General features: G+C 37.5%; 2 long non-coding RNA genes across 2 annotated transcripts in view; both read right to left on the bottom strand.

Moving 5' to 3' along the window:
* The window catches only part of LOC311602597, an 85,052-nt gene extending 67,013 nt beyond the window's left edge, over positions 1 to 18,039 (bottom strand). The window contains exons 1-2 of the long non-coding RNA XR_014780799.1: positions 17,945 to 18,039; positions 16,937 to 16,996 (exon numbers count right to left, since the gene is read on the bottom strand). This is a non-coding gene — a long non-coding RNA (uncharacterized lncRNA). The remainder of the gene's footprint in view (positions 1 to 16,936; positions 16,997 to 17,944) is intronic.
* On the bottom strand, positions 9,728 to 16,090 carry LOC311602596. Its single transcript, XR_014780798.1, has 5 exons — positions 16,019 to 16,090; positions 15,361 to 15,513; positions 15,057 to 15,159; positions 10,649 to 10,725; positions 9,728 to 10,220 (listed from the first exon to the last, which is right to left on the bottom strand). It is a non-coding gene; the product is annotated as an uncharacterized lncRNA (long non-coding RNA).
* Positions 18,040 to 23,995: the final 5,956 nt, after the last annotated feature.

Genomic DNA, 23,995 nt, shown 5'->3' with positions numbered 1-23,995 from the left:
GAAGAGATTCTTGTAAGCTGTCTTCTGATCTATATACACATACCACAGCATTTGCCACCCACAAAACAGAAAAACAGGTTAAAAATGCAGTAGTTTAAGCAAACATGAGGGCTGGGGTTATAGATCAGTGGTAGAGTGCTTCCCTGTCATGTACAAATCCTTTGATCCCCAGAACCAGGAATCAGATTAGAAACTGAAAGAATATCTTGCTCTGTTTTAGTAGCTATCCCATTTGCGGAAACTACTCTACTAGGCCAGATGGTGAATTTACCTTAAGCATTATCTTGAAAGTACTGCAAAACTAAACAACCAAACACGAAATTGAACATTCTTGCATTTGTTGCTAAGATGATGAATCCTAATTTCCTCTTCTCACAGTGCCAAATATTATTCTTCTAAATATCTTCACTACAATTAGAACACATATAATGTCTCAGTTCTGCTCCATGTACATGAAAACCTACCTAGCCAAACACTAAAGTTTGTTTATATTAGCAATATTTCTTCCCTTTTATCAAAATAGGAAATTACATGAAGAACTATTTTGAGACTTAAAAGAAGACACCTATATGTCTAACTACTTGTGCACCTGTGCATTTTAGTAATAGAATTCTATGTATTTAATTATAAAACTCGTATATACTATCTATAAACTAAAGATCTTTCCACCTTGACTTCAAAACAATTTCACCACCACGTAGCTACCTATAGCAAATTCATTCTGTAAGAAACTGAGGACCAGAAGCCCATTAACCAATAGAAGAGAAAGGAATAGAAAATTTCTGATGTTGGGCAAGAGAACATATTGCTCTAAACACCTGAGCTTCCTGTAGACACAGATGACATAAAAGGAACCATGAGAACTGAGTTTTAGAATTTAGGATACTTGCAGTAATTTTAGTGATAGATTTACATGGTTTATCCAGAGTCTCAAAGGAGTTAGGCAAAAAGGCCACTGAATATCTTGCCTAATCTTTCTCATGAAACATGTGGTTTAAATTGCAAAACTATGGAAAAAATACACAAATTGGCATAATAAAAACAATCATTTCCTGACTCCACAAAAAAGAAACTCCTATGTTTTAAAAATACTAATGTTCTTATTTGTTACTTGTTTTATGTCTGCTGCAAGACTTCCTACTCTTGTTTATAAGGTCAATTTATAAATAACTATCTACTATTAATGGACATTTAAATATCAATAGCAACTCTGATAATTCCTTCTTAATTTGAACTAAGGATGAGGATATTTTATCTACTGGACGATTTGGTCCTTTCAGTCACTGGGTGTACAATTCCAGGTGTCAGATTCCCATGCCAGATCACCACTATTTAATATCAGATGACAAAATAGTAAAATGTTTATTTAAGCTTATTCTACCATTTTCAAAAAAGGTGAAGGAAAATTTAAATGTACAGGAAATTATTTAGTTGCTATCAATATTACTTTAAAATCTATACCTATTGCTCAGATTAGGATAAATATGACTGTAAACATTTAACTAATATAATGTAGTCATCTTTGGAAAAACATTACATTATTGAATTGCAAGACTTATTGAATTCAAGTATTTCCAGAAGCATTTTTTCTCAGAAATTAAAAATGAAAAAAATCCTATTTTATACCAAGTGTAATATCCCATCTAACAAGGACTAAAGATGAGACTAAACATGGATCAGCAATATATTCTCTATGTGTATACCAGAGAATCCTCAGCTATCTGGTCTATGATGTAAAGATTCTAAGAACCTAACCTGGAGAACTGACTTCAAAGTAGATGGGGAAAAAAAGGGTCAATTACAGGGTTAAATCAATTGCACTCTATCTCACTGCATGTAAAATTCATTTGGGTAGATTTGAGAAAATGCCATAGCTCAGGGTCTTCATATAAATCAAATTAGAATCTCTGAAATGGAACCTAGATATCCATATTTCTTATACATTGCCCATATGATTTTAAACTGATGCCATAGTTGAAAGTTACTGTTCTGGATGGTGCCCAGAAGCCTTATTAGGGGGAATAAAGCATACATCTATAACCTGATTCTTAAAGGTTGCCCAGAGAGACCAACAGTTAAAGGTGCATTAAAAGTATAGGATATATAGAGAAGCAGAACGTTTTTCTATGGTTATTTTTTAAAGCAAGGCATGCTTCCAACTAAAAGCAGCCAAATTTAAAATCTTAAGGCTGACTTTCCTTTGACCTTTATAAACTGGTCTACATTTTTTTATATAGCTTTCTACAGAATTTCTAACCTACACCATTAAAAACATTATTTTCTTCCTGTGTTCTTCATCTTGGGATTTATTTTAAGACATTTAGCATTTGCCTCAGTTTTCCAAACTAAGTAAACAAATAATAATAATAAAGACAAAATCTAAGGGAGAGTTTTCAAGTTCTCATCGACTTCCTCCTACTGAAATAGCCTGTCCTTTGGCTCCAGAATGATCACTTGGCTCCTGAACAAAGTCCCGGCAAAGGCACTCTGCCTTTGGCAGTGACAACTTTGTTACATGGATAAAGCAGTATGTGTCATAATAAAGACTTCTAGTACTGAGGTTTCTTTTGACATATTAACACTAACTGACTGCAGTGTTCTTAGAAAGATTCTGAGTATGAGAAAAGCCTTGTTGAAGATTGACCTATTAGGTGACATAATGCACAATAACAAGTGATAGTTTTAGTGCTGGAGACCTTTGAGACTTAAAAGTAAGTGATCAGGTGAAGAACATAGTTCCAGGCAGACACGAAAGAGTTGATTAATTCTAAGCTACCATGATCAAGGCAAAAATAAGAAATAAAAATAGCATGTTCAGACAAGGGGGGGGGACATAAAAACAATGTGCAAAGAAGATGGGAAGGCAATAGAGAAAAGGCTGGAAAAGAGGTTGGAGGCTATAAAGAACTCAAGTTTGAGAACCATGGAGACCACTGAGAATACTACTACAAAAAATCCAGGCAAATACTCTTTAGGGCTAAACCTAGAATGGTAGCATTAACAACTGAAGGGAGATAATAATGGAAGGGTGCCAAAAGGGAAGTGTGGTCTTTAACATGCCTTTTAAATATCTGGCTTTAGGAAATGCTGGCTGTAAGAGAGGGGACATGCTTTTTGTGACGGCAAGAAATGAGAACTTAGCAAGCATTGTGTTTCTTTTAGGTTTTCCAGATAAAATACAGGACCCACTCCACCTTAAATTAAATTCTAAGATAAATAATAAATGTAGTTTTGAATTTGTGGCAAGTACAGTAAAGAAATCTCATCATTGTGGTATCTTATTCATGGGACAGAAGACAAGAAGGTAGTAGTACTGAGCCAAAAATCAAGACTGCTACAAATAATCAACAAAAGATCTTTTTTCTGATGCACTTATACTGTTATCTTTGCTTACTATATCACATATATGCTAGAATTTTTCTATTTCAGGATGATGTGAGATAATTTATTTCATGTTGCCATAGTGAAATATTCAACTTGGGCTTAAGAAACAGTGCAGTGTAAGTGAGAAGAAAATAGATCTTAGTGACAGCACATTTTTGTACCAATTTGTTTTTCAAGAAAGTGTGTTCATATTTAGAGCTAGGAAACTGATTTCTTTAGAAATATGTTCAATTGGATTGATGTTCTTAATATTTAATTCTTAAAATGTTAAGTGTGTGATTTGTTCAATCTGCTCATTAAAATGACATTTTTCTTCTTAGCAATTCTTACCTAAGCATGGACTGGGGAAATAATTTTTTTTATAGCTGCAGAAGGAAGTTGCTAGGCTGACACACAAAAAAAAGCCTTTCTCACAATGTGTTCTACTTTTCTTAAAAAAAAAAAAAAAAAACTCACCTACCTAACTGTTATAACTGAAGTATCTCCAAATAAAAATAGACATATTTTTCTTCTATTTGTTTAGGGCATTAATCATTAATAGTACATTTTTATCAAAATAAAATACGTAAATGTAAATAACAGGAGAATGAAACATAAACAAAACACTGTTGATTGGCATCTATATGGCGAGTAGAAACCATATGCCAAGAGAATGATCCTCTGTATTGGGAGATTTTTGTACAGTGAGTTGCTAAGGGAAATCGTACAGTCTCAGAGAATAAGCAAGCCAGCTATCCCTGGTGGCTGTAATCTACACAGGAATCTAAACAAGTGACAGCACATGCTGGCGAGGATATAGAAAAAGGGAACACTCCTCCATTGTTGGTAGGAGTGCAAACTTGTACAACTACTTTGGAAATCAATCTGGTGCTTTCTCAGAAAATTGGGAATATTGCTACCTCAAGACTCAGCTATACCACTCCTAGGCATATACCTGAAAGATGCTATACCATACAATAAGCACATTTGCTCAACTATGTTCATAGAAGTTTTATTAATAGCCAGAATCTGAACAGAACCTAGATGTCCCTCAACCAAGGAGTGGAGAAAGAAACTGTGGTATATCTACACAATGGACTACTACTCAATTATTAAAAACAAGGAAATCTTGAAATTTTTGGCAAATGGATGAAACTAGAAAACATATCCTGAGTGAGGTGAACCCAGACCCAAAATGACAGGCATGGTATATATGCATGTGTAAGTGGATATTAGCCACATAATACAGGATAACCACACTACAATACTCAGACCTAAAGAAACTAAGTAACAAGGAAGACCCTAGAGAGAATGCTTAATTCTAATTCAGAAGGACACAGAATAGATACTGGAAGCAATTGAAGAGAAGGAAGGAAAGGAGCCTACCATAATAAAGGTCCTCTGAAAGATTCCACCCAGCAGGGGATCCAAGCAGATGCTGAGACTCACAGCCAAAGTTAGGGTTGGAGCTTTGGGAATATTGAAGGGTTGGTGGATAGAAGGACCTGGAGGGGTCAGGAGCTCCACAAGAAGACAAATGGAGCCAACAATCGGGGCAGACATTAGCCTTAAAATGTAACCATACTATAATCCACAGACTTAAAGAAGCCAAGTAACAAGGACAACACTAGGGGGGATGCTTAATTCTCATTCAGAAGGGCAACTAGAGTATATGCCAGAAGCTGAAGTGGTTAAAGAGAGGGAACAGGACAGGAGCCTACCATAGATGGCCTCTGAAAGACTCCACCTGGAAGAGGATTGAAGCAGATGCTAAGAATCACAGCCAAACTTTCATCACATCTCTGGGAGTCTTATGGAAGAGTGGAGGAATAGAAGGTCCTGGAGGGGATAGGAGCTCCACAAGGAGACCGATAAAACAAATGAATCTGGGTCCAGGGATACTGCAGAGGCTTATGTACCAAACAAGGACCATGCATGGAGAGGACCTAGACTCCCTACTCAGATAAGCAGCTGCGTCTCCGTGTGAGTGCCCTACTATGGGGAACACGGTCTGTCTCTGACATAGACTGTTTTCTGTTCATTGATCATTTCTCCCTGGTGGGGCAGCCTTGCCAAACCACGGAAGAGGATACAAGCAGTTCTGATAAGACTTGATAAGCTAGAGTCAGATGGTAGTGGAGGAGGGCTCCCACTACTGAAGCCTAGAGGAGGAGGGGTGGAGGGCCGAGGGAGGGACAGTAGGACCAGGAGGAGACAAGAGAAGAGGCTGCAATCAGGATATAAAGTGAATAGATTAAAAATACATACAAAAAAATTAGATCCCAAGTTTAAAGCCAGCCTGAGCTACAGGGTGTGTTCAAGGCTGAGCAACTCATATAGAATTTCTCAAATTCTAGAGAAAGCTAGAATGTCTCCAACTTTATAGGAAGTAAGAAAAGTAATTGGAGATACAGTTCAGTGGTAGACCATCTGCCTGTTGTACACAAAGCCACAAAAAGAGGAAAAGAATGCAAGCAAACACAGAGTTGGAGAAGGGATGAGAGATAGGGAAAGGAGAAAGAAAGGGCGAAGAATGTTTAAAAGCATATCATCTACACCTTTCTAGCCCAATATATCTGACAGACACAATGGTGAGGCAAGAACTACTGAGGGAGGACTTGCTTACCCTGTCGACTCTGCCTGCATCCAAGCTTGCCCATTTTTAGGCAGAATTCTATCTGTGGCAGCAATGAGGACATTTTGCGCAGTGGCTGCTTTGCCACATTTGAATGCTCCAACGCTATAAAGAATTTTGAGTGACCAGGCAGCCAACTATCTCTCTCTTCTTTGGGAAGCTGCTAACCTGCACTCCCTGTATACTCAGGTAATTAATTTTATTCCTTCTCAAGTCTCTGATGGGGTTGAAGGCCAGATAGTTTAGTTTTACAATTAAGCTTAGTTGTTTAGGTGTTAAGATATTTTTAGGTCTAGATAGATGTTTTAAGTTGATAATGATGAGATGATATATATTGAGTTTCATTCAGAATTTTAGACTCACCAAGATAGGAAAAATGTTTTCTTCAAGGCTACCAAATACAAATAGCCAAAACACTATGCATGTAACATATAATTCCTGATTGTTTCACGGTTCTTCTTGCTGTAGGTAGTTTATTGTATATATGTGTAATTATATAAATGTACATGCAAAATATTTAATAAAAAAATTTAAAAATTTTCAAAAAGTACATCATCTAGAAAACAAGAACTTTCTGAGAGGAAATGCAGCTTGGTCAGAAGCAGGACCTCACTATAATACCCTCTGATTACTAACTGTTCCTGCACAAGAACCTTGTGTTAGGGAAAGAGTCAATTTTGATAGATACATGATAATAGTTATTGAAAGCCAAAAAGTATAGTATTGGAAAAAAACAAATGTCATTAATAGCATTTTCATAAGGTTCTTCTGTGATAGAGATAATAGATTACAAGCAAGAAACAAAGGAAGTATAGGAAAAATATCTTGATGAAAACAGCTATCTGTCTCGATTAGGCTACACAGAAGGAGTCCACTGATAAAAAAATTACTAGGTTATTGATTGTTTTGATTTTTCTATAGAGTATAGGGATTAGCAAACTAATTCTAAAGAGCCAGAGAGTATTTTAGGCTTCTGAAATCTACAAAGAAGTCTTTGTTCCTATTCCTCAACCCTGTCTTTATAGCAAAAAAAGCAGTGAGAGATAACGCAAAAAACAAATGGACTTTGTTCTTTCAGTAAAATGTTATTTACAAAACCAGACAACATGGGAGGATTTGTCTTGTGAACAGCTTGCTTGTCCTGTGTTAGGTCATTATAGAATTCCAAGTTTATGAAATTCTTAAACAATTGGAATGGGAGATGCAATTTTGTTAATTTGTTTGCCTGATTTCCTTATTAATCTGCCAAAAAAATTTCCTATGAACATCACATGTGGGAAGAGAAAATTTTTCTTGGATTCATCACCTTTGAAATAAAACTATTATTACTAATATATTTAACTCATATATCTCATGTTGTAACTCCTATCACTGTAATTTAGGAAATTAATGGAATGATGTTAACAAAACAGAAGCAGAGACAACTTTGGGTATATGGTGAGAACCACTCTACATTATATTAAAAACTTAGAAATTTTCAAAAGTAGGACTATTATGCAGTTTGATAGTAACTTTTTCTATGTATCTGTTAAGTATATAGATACATGCGTTAGAGAACTGTACTCTTCAACAACTTCTGCCCAGGAAAATGGATTACACATAATTGGTTAGCATAACTAATGAATAGATATGAGGAAAAAGTAAATGAAAGAAAAAGGTGAAAAAGCTAATGGGATAAAAGTTATAGAAAACAGAGAGGAAATGGAAGGTAAGTGAGCAATCAGTTCATTTGCTCAATGCTGTAATGCAATTCATGTATTTGTTTATAAAAAATGATCCTAAGAACATGCAGCAGAACTGATATCAGTATTATGAACGGAGAACTTCTATTCATGTCATACTACTACTACTATGTAGCTGTTACAAGATCTATAGTACGAAAAGGTACATACAAAGATAGCTGCTATGAGCTAGCAGCTTATAGGCTTTTATAAGGATGTAAGTCAGTCAGTAAATTATATAATACATAGTAAACATGGAAAATTCATCTCTAACCCTCAAGAAGCTCTAATTATTAATATATGAGTGAAAAATAATTTCCTGACTTGATTGCCAGATATAATACCATGTATGTGGAAAAACACCCACACATGCTAAATAATACTGTGTTTATGTTAAGATTTCTACTTTACTTCCCAAAGGTATCTTAATACTGCTTTTAATTTTAGTAATTCTTAATTTTCAGAATTTAACACTGCCCTAATTTTACTGTAAAAGTAATTTTATTTTCCCGGTTCAATTGTCTGGGAGGATTACTGCTTCTCTCTGCTATCCTAGGCCTAATCCTGGAAGCTTCTCCATACAATATAACCTAGACTTACAATGTTTTCAGCCTCTGAGATTTACGGCTTAATGAGCTCACCCTTTCTTCTTTCTGAGCTCTGACCTGGCTAATTCAACTCAGCTGTTCTGGCTCAAACTCTTCTCCCAGCTGACTTACGTAAACTGGCTTCTCTCTCAGCCTAGAATTTGTACGCTTGGCCTCAGTGTCACTGAGTAATCTGCTCTAATCTGGCTTCTCATTTTCTGGTTCATTCCATCTTCACCTGAGTTCTCCTTCTGCAACCCATTCCTCTATTACTGTCCTGGTAAAACTGCCTCCTCTCTGAAAAGCTGCCTATTTTCCCTTTCCACTCTCTTCTATCAAATCTTCTCTGATTTGTCACCTTTTCTGCCACTCAACTAGACGCCACTTTGAAAGATGGGTGCTTCCTTCTACAAACTAATTTTACCTTTCTTTGGGATTAAAGACATGTATCACCACACCTGGATCTAAGCTTTTCTTTACCTGATACTTGTGCTACACCAGGCTTGAACTCAGAACTGTTTGCCTGTGTCTCCTGGATTAAAGTTATGTTTGTATTCCAGCCAGATCACACAGACCTAGAATTTGCCTGTGTCTCCTGAATTAAAGTTATGTTTGTATTCCAGCCAGATCACACAGACCTAGCTAGGCTTTTGGATATGATCTCTTACCAGAACAGTGATGCTCTGAATTAGCATTCTTCTACTAATTTTAATATAGTTTTATAAGACTATCCTGTAAATTCCTCAGGACATGGGAAATGTTCTTGAGAGATTAAACATTTAACAATGATCTATTTAGGTACAGAAATGAGCAAGTAGTCATATATTTTTACAAGGGGAATACGTATGCTGTTTATGGAATTAAAATAACTATAAAAGAAGAAAAAAGCTCTAGGAAGAATATAGAAATGTAAAAGGTTTTCTGCAACAAATAACAGTAAAGTCAGAGGGGATTGTGCTGCCATAGAAGGTACAATTAAACAATGGATTACACAGGCTTGTCTCCAAAGACTGGCATTCATATATAACCCATGAAAACATAATTTTTCTCATTCTCAGTTTCTTCATTTGTGGACAGTGAATACTAAGCCATTTCTTATAGAGCTGATACCCTACTATCACTTAATTCAGTTTTATCTTCTTTGTGACATTTATCTTTATCAAAAATAAACATCTGGGTTAGAAATGACTTTGTTGTTAAAGAGTGCCTGTTATGCAATCTTAAGAATCAGAGTTTGGATCCCAGCACTCATGAGTTTCTCTATATAATATCAGTGTTCCTATGCAGAGAAGGGAGCAAAACAATCAACAAAGAATCCATATATAAGCAAGGTAGAAGGAAAAAAACCAACACCAGAAGTTGTTTTCTGACTTCTACACGTACTGCGGCATGCACATTCCCACATACAGATGTACACACATACACACATGGACATGTACAAACAAATTAAAAATGTAAAATCGTATAGCTATATGCTACACTTAATATCGTAGACTACATCCATACTCTGCATCAATCTTTGTATTCATGTAATCATTTGTTACTGTATTTATGGCACAACATATTTTATTTTTCTTTTACTGAATAACAGCACAGCTATGTCTTAAGTTAGGTATTATGGATGCCAAGACAAATTATAGTAACAATTCTCTATTCCAGAAAACCTTCTCTACATGTCTACTCATCAAGACTTCTAATTGACTTTTGCACCTCATTTGCCACTCTACTACACTTGTGCATCACTCAAACCTACTTGATCAACACTTCTGAATCAGTCTCTACAATTCTGTAAAAGAGTTGTTGCCTTGAATATTATTTTACAAAGCCTTACATTCAGAGTGTCTCCATTTTTGAGTGCATTTAAGGTAGCTTAAGCCAATCAGAATTATGTAGGACTCCATTTCTCAATGTACCCTATAAAAAACACAGAATAACAATAAGTTAGAAGTAAGCTTTGACAAAATCAAATCAGTACGAAAAAAATGTGAAAAGGCTTAATCTAAAGGTACTATGGAAAGCCCATATACCTAATTTAGACTAAAAATATACTTCAGGAAAAACCATCTTGAAAAAATAAGACATAATTAAATGAGAAAAAAAGTGATCCTTCTAAAAGGCAGAAACACCTTGCTTACAAGTGTAACAATGATAATACTAGAAGGAAAAGGTTTTATTACAACAGAATAACCAAATAAAGATGGAAAAAAACAATATTGCAAAAGCAACAAAATGATGTAACACATAACTTGACGTAATTCTGACTCTTAATGGTCTCACATTCCAATTAAAAGAACATGGACTGACAGCTTAGATTACATAAAAGAGATCAAGCATTGTGTTACCTGAAACAAATTCACTTCAATGACCAAAAACAAGCTGAAATTTTTATGTGGAAATATCTCACGAGTTACACATTAAACTGAAATTAGTAAAAGAGACAAAGGTCATTTACTTATTGATAAAGTGAATAATCCAACAAGAGGCCATATAAGCATGTACTCATGTGACATTGGTGTACCAAATTTTTAAAACAAATACTACAAACATAAGATTGATAGATTATATTGGATGACTTCAATACATAAGTATCACTAGTAGGCAGGTCATCACAACAAAAGTAAAACAAAGAAATGAACCATATATAAATCAACGGACTGAACTAACATCTACAGAACATTCCAAAGGAACAGCAGAAAACATTTGTTCTCAACAGTTTAAAAGATTTCTGAGACTTGATAGCCTATGACCATATAGTGGGGGAAGAGGTTCCCCTCAGTCATAGACCTAGGGGAAGGGAATAGGATGAAAGTAAGAGGGAGGGGCCCTGCAAACAGAGACTGTAAAGGCTTCATGACTATGCTTGGTCTGAGCGCAGCACACCATGAATATTTATTCTTCCGTATCCTTATTCATATACATACATGTATAACTGTGCAATACAGCAAACCACCCATAGCACCCATAGTAGCCAAAATGAATTTGCTAAGTAAGTGTTTTTGAGGGTACGTGTTTTGAGAGTAAACCAGAGGGCATTCTCTGCTAAAATTACAACAGTCTGTCCTTTTGAAATGATAATTGCTAACGTGATAATAAAGTTAAATACAGCTTAAAAAAGAAGAAAGTAAGAGGGAGGGAAGAATGGAGGATACAAGCAAGGGGATAACAATTGAGTTGTAATCTGAATAAAGTAATAAGATAATAAAAAAATAAATATTTTAAAAATTTCTGTTTTCAAAATAGGTCACATTTTGTACAAAGTAAGTCATAGCAAACACAAGATAACTGAAATAACTTATCAGATTGCAATATTTAAAAAGTACAAGCCAAAACAAAAACAAACTACACAAAATGTACAAATACAATGGAGATTAGCAAAATAAACCCTTTGATCGTTAGCTGGGCATGGTGGCGCATGCTTTTAATCCCAGAACTTGGGAGACAGAGGCAGGTGGATTGTTGTGAGTTTGAGGCCAGCCTGGTCTACAAAGTGAGTCCAGGACAGGCAGGACTACACAGAGAAACCCTATCTCAAAAAACCAAAAAACGAAACAAAACAAAAAACCAACCAAACAAGCAAACAAACAAAAAAACCATTTTGATCAGTGAGTCACTAGAGATATTGGGAGTGGGTTCACAATTTTTTGAAATATGTTTTATTTATTCATATTATATCTCAATGGTTATCCCATCCCTTGTACCTTCCCATTCCTCCCTCCCTCCCACTTTCCCCTTACTCCCCTCCCCTATGACTGTGACTGAGGGGGACCTCCTCCCCCTGTATATGCTCATAGGGTATCAAGTCTCTTCTTGGTAGCCTGCTCTTAGACCCAAATATTGGTAGGAATTAAACTCAACATACTTGAAGTTTATGAAAGCATAATATAACAGAACATTAGGAAATACCATGGAACTTGTTACAAGAGGAAACTCTGTTGATAAAATGAATGCCTACATTTAAATATTAGGGACTGGTAGATGGCTCAACAGGTAAAGGTGCTTGATTACAAGTCTGAATTCCATTCCTGGGAAACATAGCAGAAAAGACAATGAACACCAGTAAGCTATCCTCATTTACCATCCACACCTTAGTTACTGAATGTGTACACCTGAGTGTATGCTATGTGCATGAGTGCACACACAAATAAAGAAATGTTGAAGAAAATTTTGTAACACCTCCTGGTCTTAGAAAAAAATGCTAGGCCCTAAATCATTAGTCAGAAAGAAAGAACAAAGAATGAGTTTTAAATCATAACCACTACAGCACCAGAGAATACTGAGATGATACTGAGAGAATCAAACCTGAACAATACAAAAGGACCTATAAAACACTCACTTATAAAAGGATAACCATGATTTTCAAATCCCTCTACCCACCTCTCCTTTTCCACTACTCCCCCTCTTCCTTCCTCTTCTAACACTATCCTGTTTCATCTTCCTACACAGCCCTTTTGTTTTCCTTTTCTTTTCTCTTTACCTTTCTACTTCTCTTCATCTCTACTCACTCATCTCTACTCTCTTCATCCTTTTCCCTTTCCTTCCAACTCGTAGTCTTTACTCTCTCTCCTCCATTTGCTATCCTGTCCCTGTTCCTCTTTTCCCGTTTTTAATTTCCATCTTCTGAGTACTCTTACCTTCCCCCTCTCCTATTCCATGAACCATTCTACTTCTCTGTCTCTTCTCCGTCTTTCTCTCCTTTCCCCTTCACCTCTCTTCATATCCAATCCTTCTACCTCTCACTTCCCTTCCCACCTACTGTTCTTGCCTTTCTCCATTCTTTCCTCACCACTCTTCATCTCCTTACTGTCCTCTCCCTTCCTTTTCCTTATCGTGTTCTCATCTTTTCTCCCCCTCCTTCATTCTCTCTTCGCTTTCCCAGTCTCCTTTAGCTGCCCCCTTTTTCCTATCACTTTCCTCTTCCTTTCTTTCCTCACTCTTTATTCTCTACTTCCTTGTACCCATAACTCTTTATTTCTTCTGAATTCTCTCCTCAGTCTGCTGTCATTCTTCCTGCTCTCCTACTTCTACTCTCATTGTCTCTATTTTTACTTCTCTCCATTAATTATCTCCTTGCCCTCCCACCCACTCTCATCCTTGGCCTGTTTCCCCTGCCCTCCCATCCTTGTCCTATCTTTTCTCAACTTTTTCCTCCATTCCTTCTCATCACCCTCATTTATCTTTTCTGCCTCCCTCTGCTGCCTTCTCCTTTTCCTTTCCATATCCACCATTCTGCTCTTCCTTTCCCTCCCTCTCCATTTCCCTTCATCTTCTATTTTCTTCCTCACTGTTTCCTCCTCTTCTACTTCTGCTCTCCATTTCCCTTCAATCTCCCCTCTGTTTCTTCCTCACTTTGCTCCTGCCCCTTCCTCTTTTTCTCTTTTTTCTCTACCCCTTCTCCCTTTTTTTCTTTCCTTCCTTTCCTATTCCTTTACCTTTTCCTCCACATATCAGTTTATTCTGGTACTATTATTTTAGTGTGCCTTTTCTAGCTAGTTTGGTTAGATTGGCTAGAGATTTGAGACAGAAGGAAGGTGACAGCTGAGGAGGGTTCTGAAGCATGTACAGATTTTAAGGGCAAGGGAGGTGCAGAGGAAGATGAAAGGAGAGAGAGAAAATAAGGACACAGAAAGAGAGAGGGAACCAATAGAGAAGTGAGAAAGGGGAGAGGAGTTGGAAGGAGAGGAAGAACAGAGAGAAAGGAGTAAAAAAATGAAAGGGAGGAAAATGGAAGGAAAAGGAAAAAAGTTGGAGGATGGAGAGGGAGAATTGAAATATAAGATACAACAGGGGAAAACAAAGAGAAAATGGGGGAGGGAGAAGAGAGTTAGGTAAGTAAAGGCTTAGGAAGAATAGACAGAAGTACTATAAGGGAGAAAAATAAGAGGAATAAGAGAAGATGCTGGAAGAGATATATAAAACTACATGAAAAACTTTAGCAAAGGGCCTAATGGTTAAAAAGTAGGCAGGGAAGGAACAAGGTATGAATATGGATAGGTAAATAAAAATATGGAATATAAATATTTAAAAACCAAACATCTAGGAACACAAAAAGGATAAACAAATCTGGAGAAACTGCTATAGTTCTTTTAGAATCTTTTAGAATTTTGTGGTGTATACTGGGAAACCCTTATAAAGAAATGACTCACGTAAGCCTTTAATGTCAGCACGCAGGAGGTAGATGCAGGCAGATCTCTATGAGTGAGAAGACAATAGATCAAAGTTAAATAACAAAAAATAATACCTTAAAATTGAATGTAGGTAGATGGATCAGTGGTTGAGAATGAGTACTCCTTTTAGAATGGATCAGAGTTTGGTTTCTATGTCAGATTGCTCACAGATGTCTATTCCTCAATCTCCAGGGTATCTGATGCCCTCTGATGACTCTGAAGGCACCCGTGTTCAACTGCATATATTTACACACCGATACAGCTAACTTTACATTTTTAAGAAAAGAAAAAACCATAAATAAAAGGCACAAATTTATAAATTAAACTGAATTTGGAGTTTCCTACAACACAAAGCTCTAGGCATGTCCATAAAGGCATTTTCACAGAAACCAAGTAAGGAGGATCTATTCTAATGTAAATGGCCCCATTCTAGGGCCTTGAGGTCCCAATGTGAATTTTAAAAAGTAGAAAGCATGGGAATGAGAAGATGGTTCAGTGGGAATACACACTTGGTGCTCTCGCATTAAGACATTATCAGTTCAAATCCATACCACCCACATAAAATACAAGGCATGACTGTACATACCTGTAATCTCGTAATGGGAACAGAGATAGGTAGATGCCAGGAGTTTGTTCATCAGCCAGCCTAGCTAGAGCAGTGGCCTTCTACTCTATTTCAATGAGAACCCCTATATGAAGGAAAAGGGAAAGTTCAGAGTGATAAATGAAGGTACTTCCACTGACCTCTGCATGTGTATACATGGGCTCATGTACCCATGCAATAAATGCACTACCGTATACACATGCATCACATGCTCGAAGACACCAAAACTAAAACTAAAGAACCAGAAAACAATATAATAGACACAATATGACCTTTCTATGCTTACTGATTCCAGTTGCAATATGACTCTTCATGTTGTGAATGCTCCTGCTGCCATGTTTTCTCTGCCAGGTAGAACTATATTTTTCCCAACAATTCAATATCTATTTCCTTATTTTGATTTTTGTCAGGTATTTGGTTGCAGCAATGAAAGAAGTAACTAATATTTATGAAAACACAAAAGAGTATTATTATTTACAGTGGCACAAATACAAAGTATTAAAATTTTAAAAAGCAAACTTTTCTGTTTGTGCATGGGTGTGTGTATGTGTAAGGAATGGAGACTATACAACTTACAGATATATAAAGCAAATATAACATAATATAGGCATGAAAGACTAAGACAGCACTGAAAACATAAGCTTTATATAAACTAAAGGAAATGGGGCTGATCTTATATAAAATACTTTCAAAATTTATTCACAGAACAAAACCCAATTCTTTTTAATATTAAAAAAATCACAAAAAGGAATTTTATTCAACAATGCTCCAAAATTTTATAAGTACAAAGGAAGGAAGAAAGTTTTACAAGGCAAACAAAAGTAAGGAGAGTGGAAAAAAAATTGCAATCAGAAGACAGACAGCATAGTATCCTCAGATCAGCATAGAAAAATCCAAGCTCCAAGACACACAAAGACAAAAGAACAATTTTAGTGTTAACTCACCAAATGAAGAATGATTTTGTAACACTCAGGAAATTTTATTATCATACTGGGTAGATAGTTCAGTTTGTAAAGTTCAATCCTCAAAACCCACATAAAAAATCCAGGGAATGTTGGTGAAAATTTGCTAGCCCAAAAACCCTGGGGAGACAGAAATAGGAGAATCCCTGTTTTTTGAGTGCTAGATAGCCTAGCTTACTCAGTGAGAGCTAGGTCTCAGTAAAAGGCCGTGTCACAAAAAAACATAGTGCTAAGTTCCTATGGAACCACACTTGAGGTTTAATTCTGGCCTATGGATGTGTACAAGTGAACCTGTACCTGCACACATGTAAACAAACACACAAGAATGTTTATTACCTAATAGTAACTATTATGAACTAAAAACTACAGAGATAGAAAGAAACAAAACCAGAAAATTGGCAAAATTAGGTCTTTACTGTCCATATCTCACTAGCAATATAATCAGCAGTGTAAAATTCTTTTTCTAAAAAATATTTAACACATTAAACTTTAAACTGAAACTGAGAACAGAGTTTTATCTTCCATTGCAAATTTACAAAGATTATAGATTAAATTATAATAATTCAAAAGGGAGGTGTTTTTAAGCAAAACTTCTTTGGTCAATAAGTAAATGAGAAATGGTTAACAAAATCAAAATGGCCAGGTGGTGGTGATGCACACCTTTAATCCCAACACTTGGGAGGCAGAGGTAGGCGGATCACTGTGAGTTCATGGCCAGCCTGATCTCCAAATCGAGTCCAGGACAGCCAAGGCTACAGAGAAATCCTGTCTCACCAAACAAACAATAAATAAATAAATAAAATAAAACGAAAATGGATTCTATTTGTCAGGCAAAGATTAGTAAATGCAATCCTTCCACAATTGGCTGATGGTATATTTAACAAAAATGAGTATACCTACCATGTACTTGGCACAGGGTGTCAGAAATTATATTTGATCCTCTCTCAAAAACCAAGAAATCTAGAAAATAAAAAGAAATAAAATATTTTCTCAGTGAGGTTTACATGTGTTAACTACACATTATAATGCTGGGACTGGACTCACTTTGTAGACCGGCTGGCCTTGAACTCACAGCGATCCGCCTGCCTCTGCCTCCTGAGTGCTGAGAGTCACTGTTTACTTTGGGGGAGGCAGGAACAAAGTGTCTCTACATATCTCAGGCTGGACTCAAACTCACTATCTCCCTAATGGTGTGTCTTCAAGCCCCTCCCTTCTGCCTCCTTCAGTCTTTCCCTCCCCTACCCCTCCCTCCCTCTCCCGTTCTAATAATACAATCAAGTATGCCAACCAACTAACTGCTCACCATATTGCCAAACACCATGCCAGATTTTCTTTCTTGTTTCTCTCCTCCTGCGTCCCTTCTATTCTTCCTTCCCCCTCCCTTCCTCCCTCTTTACCTCTTCGCTCATCACTTCCCCCTCACTCTCCCCCCCCACCTCCGTCTGAGTCCCAGACTGGGCTCAGACTTACCTCAAAACCTCGTGCCTTCTCTAGTTCGCAATACTGACATTACATGACTGTGACACCAAATAAACTGCCAGCCATGCCACTATGCCAGACACTTAGGGTTTTTTTGTTTGTCTGTTTGTTTTAAAGAGGGAGGGGGAAGAGGGAGGCGGGAAGGGGACGGGGGGGGGACGACGAGGGAGAGGGAAGGAGGGAGGGAGGGAAAGAGAGAGAGAGACACAGAGAGAGAGAGAAAGAGACAGACAGACAGCGGGTTTCTCTATCTTACCCAGATTGGGTAAACTAAAGTTGATAAGCCTCGGACTCTCCTCAGACCTCTTTATCTCACGGCCACCATTACAATCCTGCCCCAACCACACAGACGCCCACCAAAGCCCGCTTTTGCTTTTAAGTATTTTTGAGACAAGGTCTCTCTACATATGTCAAGAAAAGCAAACTCACAGTTCTCATCTCCTCGAGCTTCAACTTCGTAAGGCTGGAACTACGGGAAAACTGCCAACAAGCCCCGCACCTCCTCACTCCTCCACCGGCCGGCTTTTCTGAGAAAACGCTAGAAAGAGCTTCTCTATATATAGCCCGGGAACAACCCTCAATCTCGCGATACTTGTGATGTCGTGTCTCCACCAATCAGTGTTAGGCTGCCGCCATCTTAGGACGGGGTTTACCGCTTTTTTTTCCTTTTAAGGAATTTTCTCTCTCCAGCCGAGATAAGACTCAAATCTCGCGATATTTGCTCCCTCCACCTATTTCCGTCTCGCTAGGCTAGGATTACAGTCCCGTGCCAACACCGTTCCCACTAAGGCGCCGTACTATTTTTTTAAGGCAACATCACTTTATTTGTCCTAAGCCGTACTTAAACTTGCCATCTGAAAACCTTTCCTTTCTCTCCCTCAGAATATTGATATTGTGCATGTATACACCTCCACACTGTCTGCCCTTGTGACCGGTTTATTTTTAAATGTTTAAAACAAGACAAAATTTCTCTTCAGCGCAGGTTAAAATTGAACATCTAATTCTGATGCTCTAAACATCTCAATATAGGAATTACAGTCATAAACTTACCCACCATAACACCATGCGCAGTTTCTTTTGGGGCGGGGGGGGGGGGGTTGCTGTTGTTGATTTTAGTGTAGTTTGGTTTGGTTTTCCTTAAACAAGATTTCCCTGTGTAGCTCAGGGATCAAACTTGGATCCGTCTCTATCCCTCTGTATTCTGCCTCCGTTTGTAAGTCCTCTGCTGTGCCAGAACACACACACAAAAAAATCTATATCTGATAGAAAACTTCAAAACGTGAAAAGTACAAGTTGTGTGGGGGTTTGTTTGTTTTTGTTTTCTTATTAAACTGTGAGTTCGTGAATAGCTTAGCATTTAGGTAGTAGGAGAACTGAATATAAAGTATAGGGGGAGTATAAAACAATGTTTCTAAATATATTAGTCATGAAATTACATAAAATTAGAGAACTCTGCTCTGAGGGACAATCGAGAATTCAGATAATAAGGGCATTAAAAAAAGACCAAATTGAACAAGTGTTTGAAAAATACATAGCAGGCTTACAAACAAAGCTATGTAGCTCCACTCACAGAACCCCCTTTTTCCCACTCACCAAGACAAACTTCTTCCCATAGGTGGTGTCATGGCTATCCAAGGCACTGAAGTCTTCCATGTATAATATTCAGAAGCAGAATTTTTTCAAGATGAGTCTGAAGACCTCCTCTCCCAAATAATGGCTCCTAATGTGACAAATGATCTCATCATGAAAACTGTCTTCCCAGGGGTGAGAGGTCCCAGTTCTTCTCAGCAAGAATATGTGTTGGCTGTCCTGGATTCACAGAAAAAGCTATGTATCCCCGCCTGCTCCTGACCTTCAATTGACTGAAATAGCCAGTGAAATGGGGAGAAGAAGACCGTCCAGATATAAGCTGCTTACTTTGTTTCAAAAGTAGGGAACACATTCTGCCTTGTGTCTTAAAGAGCACTACTTTATGAGAGGGCTATTATTTGACTTTTTTCTCTCTTTTTGTTGGCAAATAAAATGCAAAGTACCCAGATTCTGAGATCTAAGACATTGATATAGCCACAGGGACATACTGCACCCTAAACTGTGCTATCAGCCTGTCTTTATTTGGGACTTTTTCTTTTGGCTTTCTTTTGTTGTTGTTTTGAAAACTTGGGATTTAATTTAGGATTTCAGGGTGCTAAATAGGTGATTTACCTACAGAGATATACCCCCAGTTTTCCAATCATATGTTTACATTTCTTCTAACTTATTAAGTCTAATAGCAGACAGATTTTAGATTGCTTTCTGATTCCTAAGGTCAGAGGACCTGAATCTAGAAGTAGATTCTGAAGTTTTTTTCCCCTTTGATGACAGATAACTGTTTTAATCATTAATTCCACAAGAAGATGTGGATTTGAATGTGTTTCCAAGGACAAGACTGTATATATAAAAATTAGAGTATATCATAATACATAATTTATAACCTATATAATAACTTATATGCCTTATACCAGATAATACTATATGAGTGCTATTAAGCATGTGTAGGTATTTATTTGTGTGAAGATTTATAACACATATATTTATATCACATATCGATAACTGGCTTTTTTGTAATAATATAAAATAATATAATATAAAATAAAACTAACATCAGAATTTGACAAAACAAACAGAAGGAAAAGAGCCCAAAAGAAGGCCTAAGAAAGAGACCCCCACTCCTTTACTCACTAAATAACCTCATAAAAACACTAAACTGGAAGCCATAAAGCACATGCGTCCCCTTCCTGAGCCCTTCAAGAGGAATTTGATGGAGATATCCTTTTCACAGGTGAGGGTTCCAAGGTCTCCCACTCTCTTAATAATGTCTGTCTGTGGATCTCTGTACTTATTCTCATCTGTTGCAGGAGGAATCCTCTTTAATGATGACTGGGAAAAATCATGATCTATGAGTATAGCATTCTATTGCTGCATTTTTTTGTTTTTATTTTTGTTTTCGAAAAGTTGTATTTGATTTTGACATAGGAACATGGGCTATCTAGTCTCATGTTCTTGGCCACTCAAACAGTATCAGGTATGGATTCCATCCTGTGGAATTGGGCCTTCAGTTAAATAAGATATTTCTTGGTTACTCCCACTAGCTTTGTGTACCATTTCCCTAGCATATTGTGCAGGCAGGACATCATTGTAGATAAAAGGTTTTGTTGTTTGGTGCTTAGGTTTTTTGTTGTTGTTGGTTTGTTTGTTTTTTTGTGTGTGGTGTGCAGAGTACCTTCCTGTACCAAAGATGCTAAAACACAGTGCTGAATGCTCTATATAAGCACCATATCAGCTTCTTCATGTTCATTGAGTTATGTAGGTGTTGTCTTCAGCTATGGAGCCATGATATCAGTTGAGGAAAAGCAACTTTTGCTATTGGCAACAGTCTGGGTTGTTCGGATATAACCATGGGAACTCATTGGCCAAAAACTCAATTAGATGTGACCCATTTCTTTTACTGGAAAGCGCATTTGATAACAACAGATGTCCCATTGGGGCTGTGTCTCACACATTATTTAGCAATATTATTTAGATTTCACACACACACACACACACACACGCACACACACGGAAGCTTTTACTGTATTATGTTTTTATACTAGCCTTCAAATGTTCCTTAATTTTAGCTCCCTCTTTCCATATTCCTTCAATTATGCCCCTCTTCCCTTCCACTCTTCATTTGATCTCATGCATCCCACCCATGCATATATAACTATCTATTCTATTTTACTTTCCTAAAAAGTTCCCCATTAGAAACTTACTCTATACCTTCCCTCTGTGGTTCTGCAGACTATATCTTGGTTATCATTGGCTTAACATATAATAACTACATATAGCAAATACATGCCACATTTATCTTTCTGGGTTATCTCACTCAGGATGAATTCTTTTCAGTTCCATCACTTACCTGCAGATTTCACCATTTTACTTTTTAATGGTTGAGTAATAATATTCTCCATGGTATAAAAGTATCACTTTTTTAATCCATTTTTCTATTGCAGGACAACTAGACTATTTCCATTTTCTAGCTATTATGAATAAAGCAGCAATGTACATGGTTGAACAAGTGTTTCTTTGCTAGGACAAAGCTTCCTTTGGTTATATACCCAAGAGTGGTATCGCTAGATCTTGAAGTAGATCAATTTCCACTTCCTAAGGAGCTGCCACACTGACTTCCATAGTAGCTGTACAAGTATGTACTCCCACCACCTTCCTTTGATTCATATCTTCACCAGCATGAGTTGTCACTTGCTTTATTGAACTTATCTCTTCTCACAGCTATAAAAGGAAGTCTCCACATTTTGATTTGCATTTCTCTGACAGGAAATGATGTTCAACATTTCTTTAAGTGTTTCTCAGACATTTAAGTTTCCTCTTTGAGAATTATTTATTGATCTGTACCACATTTTTTAATTGGGCTATTTGATTTCATTTTCTTTTTAAGACAGGGTTTCTTTGTGTGGCCTTGGCTGTCCTGGAACTTACTCTGTAGACCAGGCTGGCCTCAAACTCACAGAGATCTACCTTCCTCTGTCTCTCTGAGTGCTGAGATTAACATAATAGAGCTGGACCTGTCAGTAGAGGTACAGGTGAGCTGGTCTCTCCCCTCATCTGCCCTATGGTGGTGTGAGGAAGGGAGACATTCCCTCCCCTATCGTCCTTAACTGCCTGTAGCAAGCATGAGAGCTGATCACAAGGTCGTGAAAGGAGGAGAGCTGGGCCTGTTCCTTACAAGCTGAAGCACTCAGGAGAACAGGCTCTGCACCTTGCTTGGGCAGCACTGTAGAGCTGGCCCTGGTGATAAAAGCAGGGGTGAACCAGCCCCAAGGGCATGAGAGTGGGAGAACTGGCTCAGCCTCTTGCAGGCTGTACCATTGAGTGAACTAGCCAGGGAAGTGTTGGTAGGATTGTGGGCTGACCATCTCAGATACCATCCAGACCCAGATCTAGGACCTTAAGCTGGCCCACCCCAACATTTAAATTATCCATGGACTGCTGGAGCATGTGAAGGGGTCAGTCCTGCATATCCAAAGTTACAGGATCTCCATGACACAAAGTGACAACAGGATATTCAAGATGGGTTCATGTGAGGTTACAGTATAGTATAGCAGAAGACAGAGCCCTAGAACTAGATCAGTGACTCATTGCAGTGAACATTTTCAAGTAAAGATGTGTGGACACAAGGGTACACTATGTGACATACTGTGACACACAATAGTTTCCACAATGAGATGTTTGCTTGTTTGTACAGTTATTTTATTTTAATTTTTTGGAGGGGAAAGTTACAAGAACAGAGGGTAGATTAAAAGGGAAGGGGAGATTAGTGGGGCTAGGTGCATGATATGAAATTCATAAAGAATCAATAAAATGAAGAAAAAGGTATCCACTATAAAGCAGTACTTGCATATTTTTAGAAAGTATGGGGTAAGTCTCAAATTGGACCAATCATTTATTTGCCATCCCCTCACATTTTGTTCCATCTAAATCCCTACACTACTTAGAAGCAAGGCAAATTTTGGATCAAAGATGTTATGGGTAGGTTGGTGTCTCCCTTCTGCCATTGGAAGTCACACCTGGCTACAGGAGATGGCAGCTTCAGGCTCCTTAGCCCCCACTGATAAGAGTTTCAGCTAAAGCCATCCCCATAGACTTTTGGGAACCTCCCCTGTCCCAGAGGATGCCCCCAACCGACTGCTGTTTTCCTCCCTCTCCCCATGCCTGATCCCCACCCCATTACCTTCCCCAACCCTCTCTGATCTAGTTCCTTCCCTCCATCTACTTCAGATATCTATTTTAATTCCTCTGTGAGATTCAAGCATCCTCCCTTGGGTCCTCCTTGGCTTCTTTGTAACATGGCTATTCTGTACTTTATGGTTACTATCCATTTATACCATGCACAGTTTTCTGAGTCAGGGTTACTACACTCAGGATGATCTTTTCGAGTTCCATCCATTTGCCTTCAAATTTCATCGTTTTTTAAAATAGCTGAGTAGTATTCCATTGTGTAAATGTAACATATTTCTTTATCCATTTTTCAGTTGAGAGACATCTACGTTGTTTCCAGATTCTGGATATAATGAATAAAGCTGCTATGAACATAGCTGAGCAAACATTCTATGGTAGAGCATATTTCAGGTACATGCTCAAGAATGGTATAACTGGGTCTTGAGGTAGCGCTATTCTCAATTTTCTGAGAAACTTCCAGGTTGATTTCCACAGTAGTACAAATTTACACTTCCACTAGCAATGGTAGAGTGTTCCCTTTGTTCTACATCCTTATCAGCATGTGCTATCATTTGAGTTTTTTATTTAAGCCATTCTAATGGGTGTAAAATGGAATCTCAGAGTCATTTTGATTTGCATTTCGCTGATAACTAATGATGTTGAACTTTTCTTTAAGTGTTTTTTTGAAAGGTGAAGGAAATGTTTTATTAATAATTTTGGCAATCATAA

The sequence above is a fragment of the Acomys minous genome (assembly GCF_964271855.1).
Source record: "Acomys minous genome assembly, chromosome: 7".
NCBI classification, from domain to species: Eukaryota; Metazoa; Chordata; class Mammalia; order Rodentia; family Muridae; genus Acomys; species Acomys minous.
Note: the sequence above shows the minus strand (reverse complement) of the source record. Positions and strands in the feature narration are given on the sequence as shown.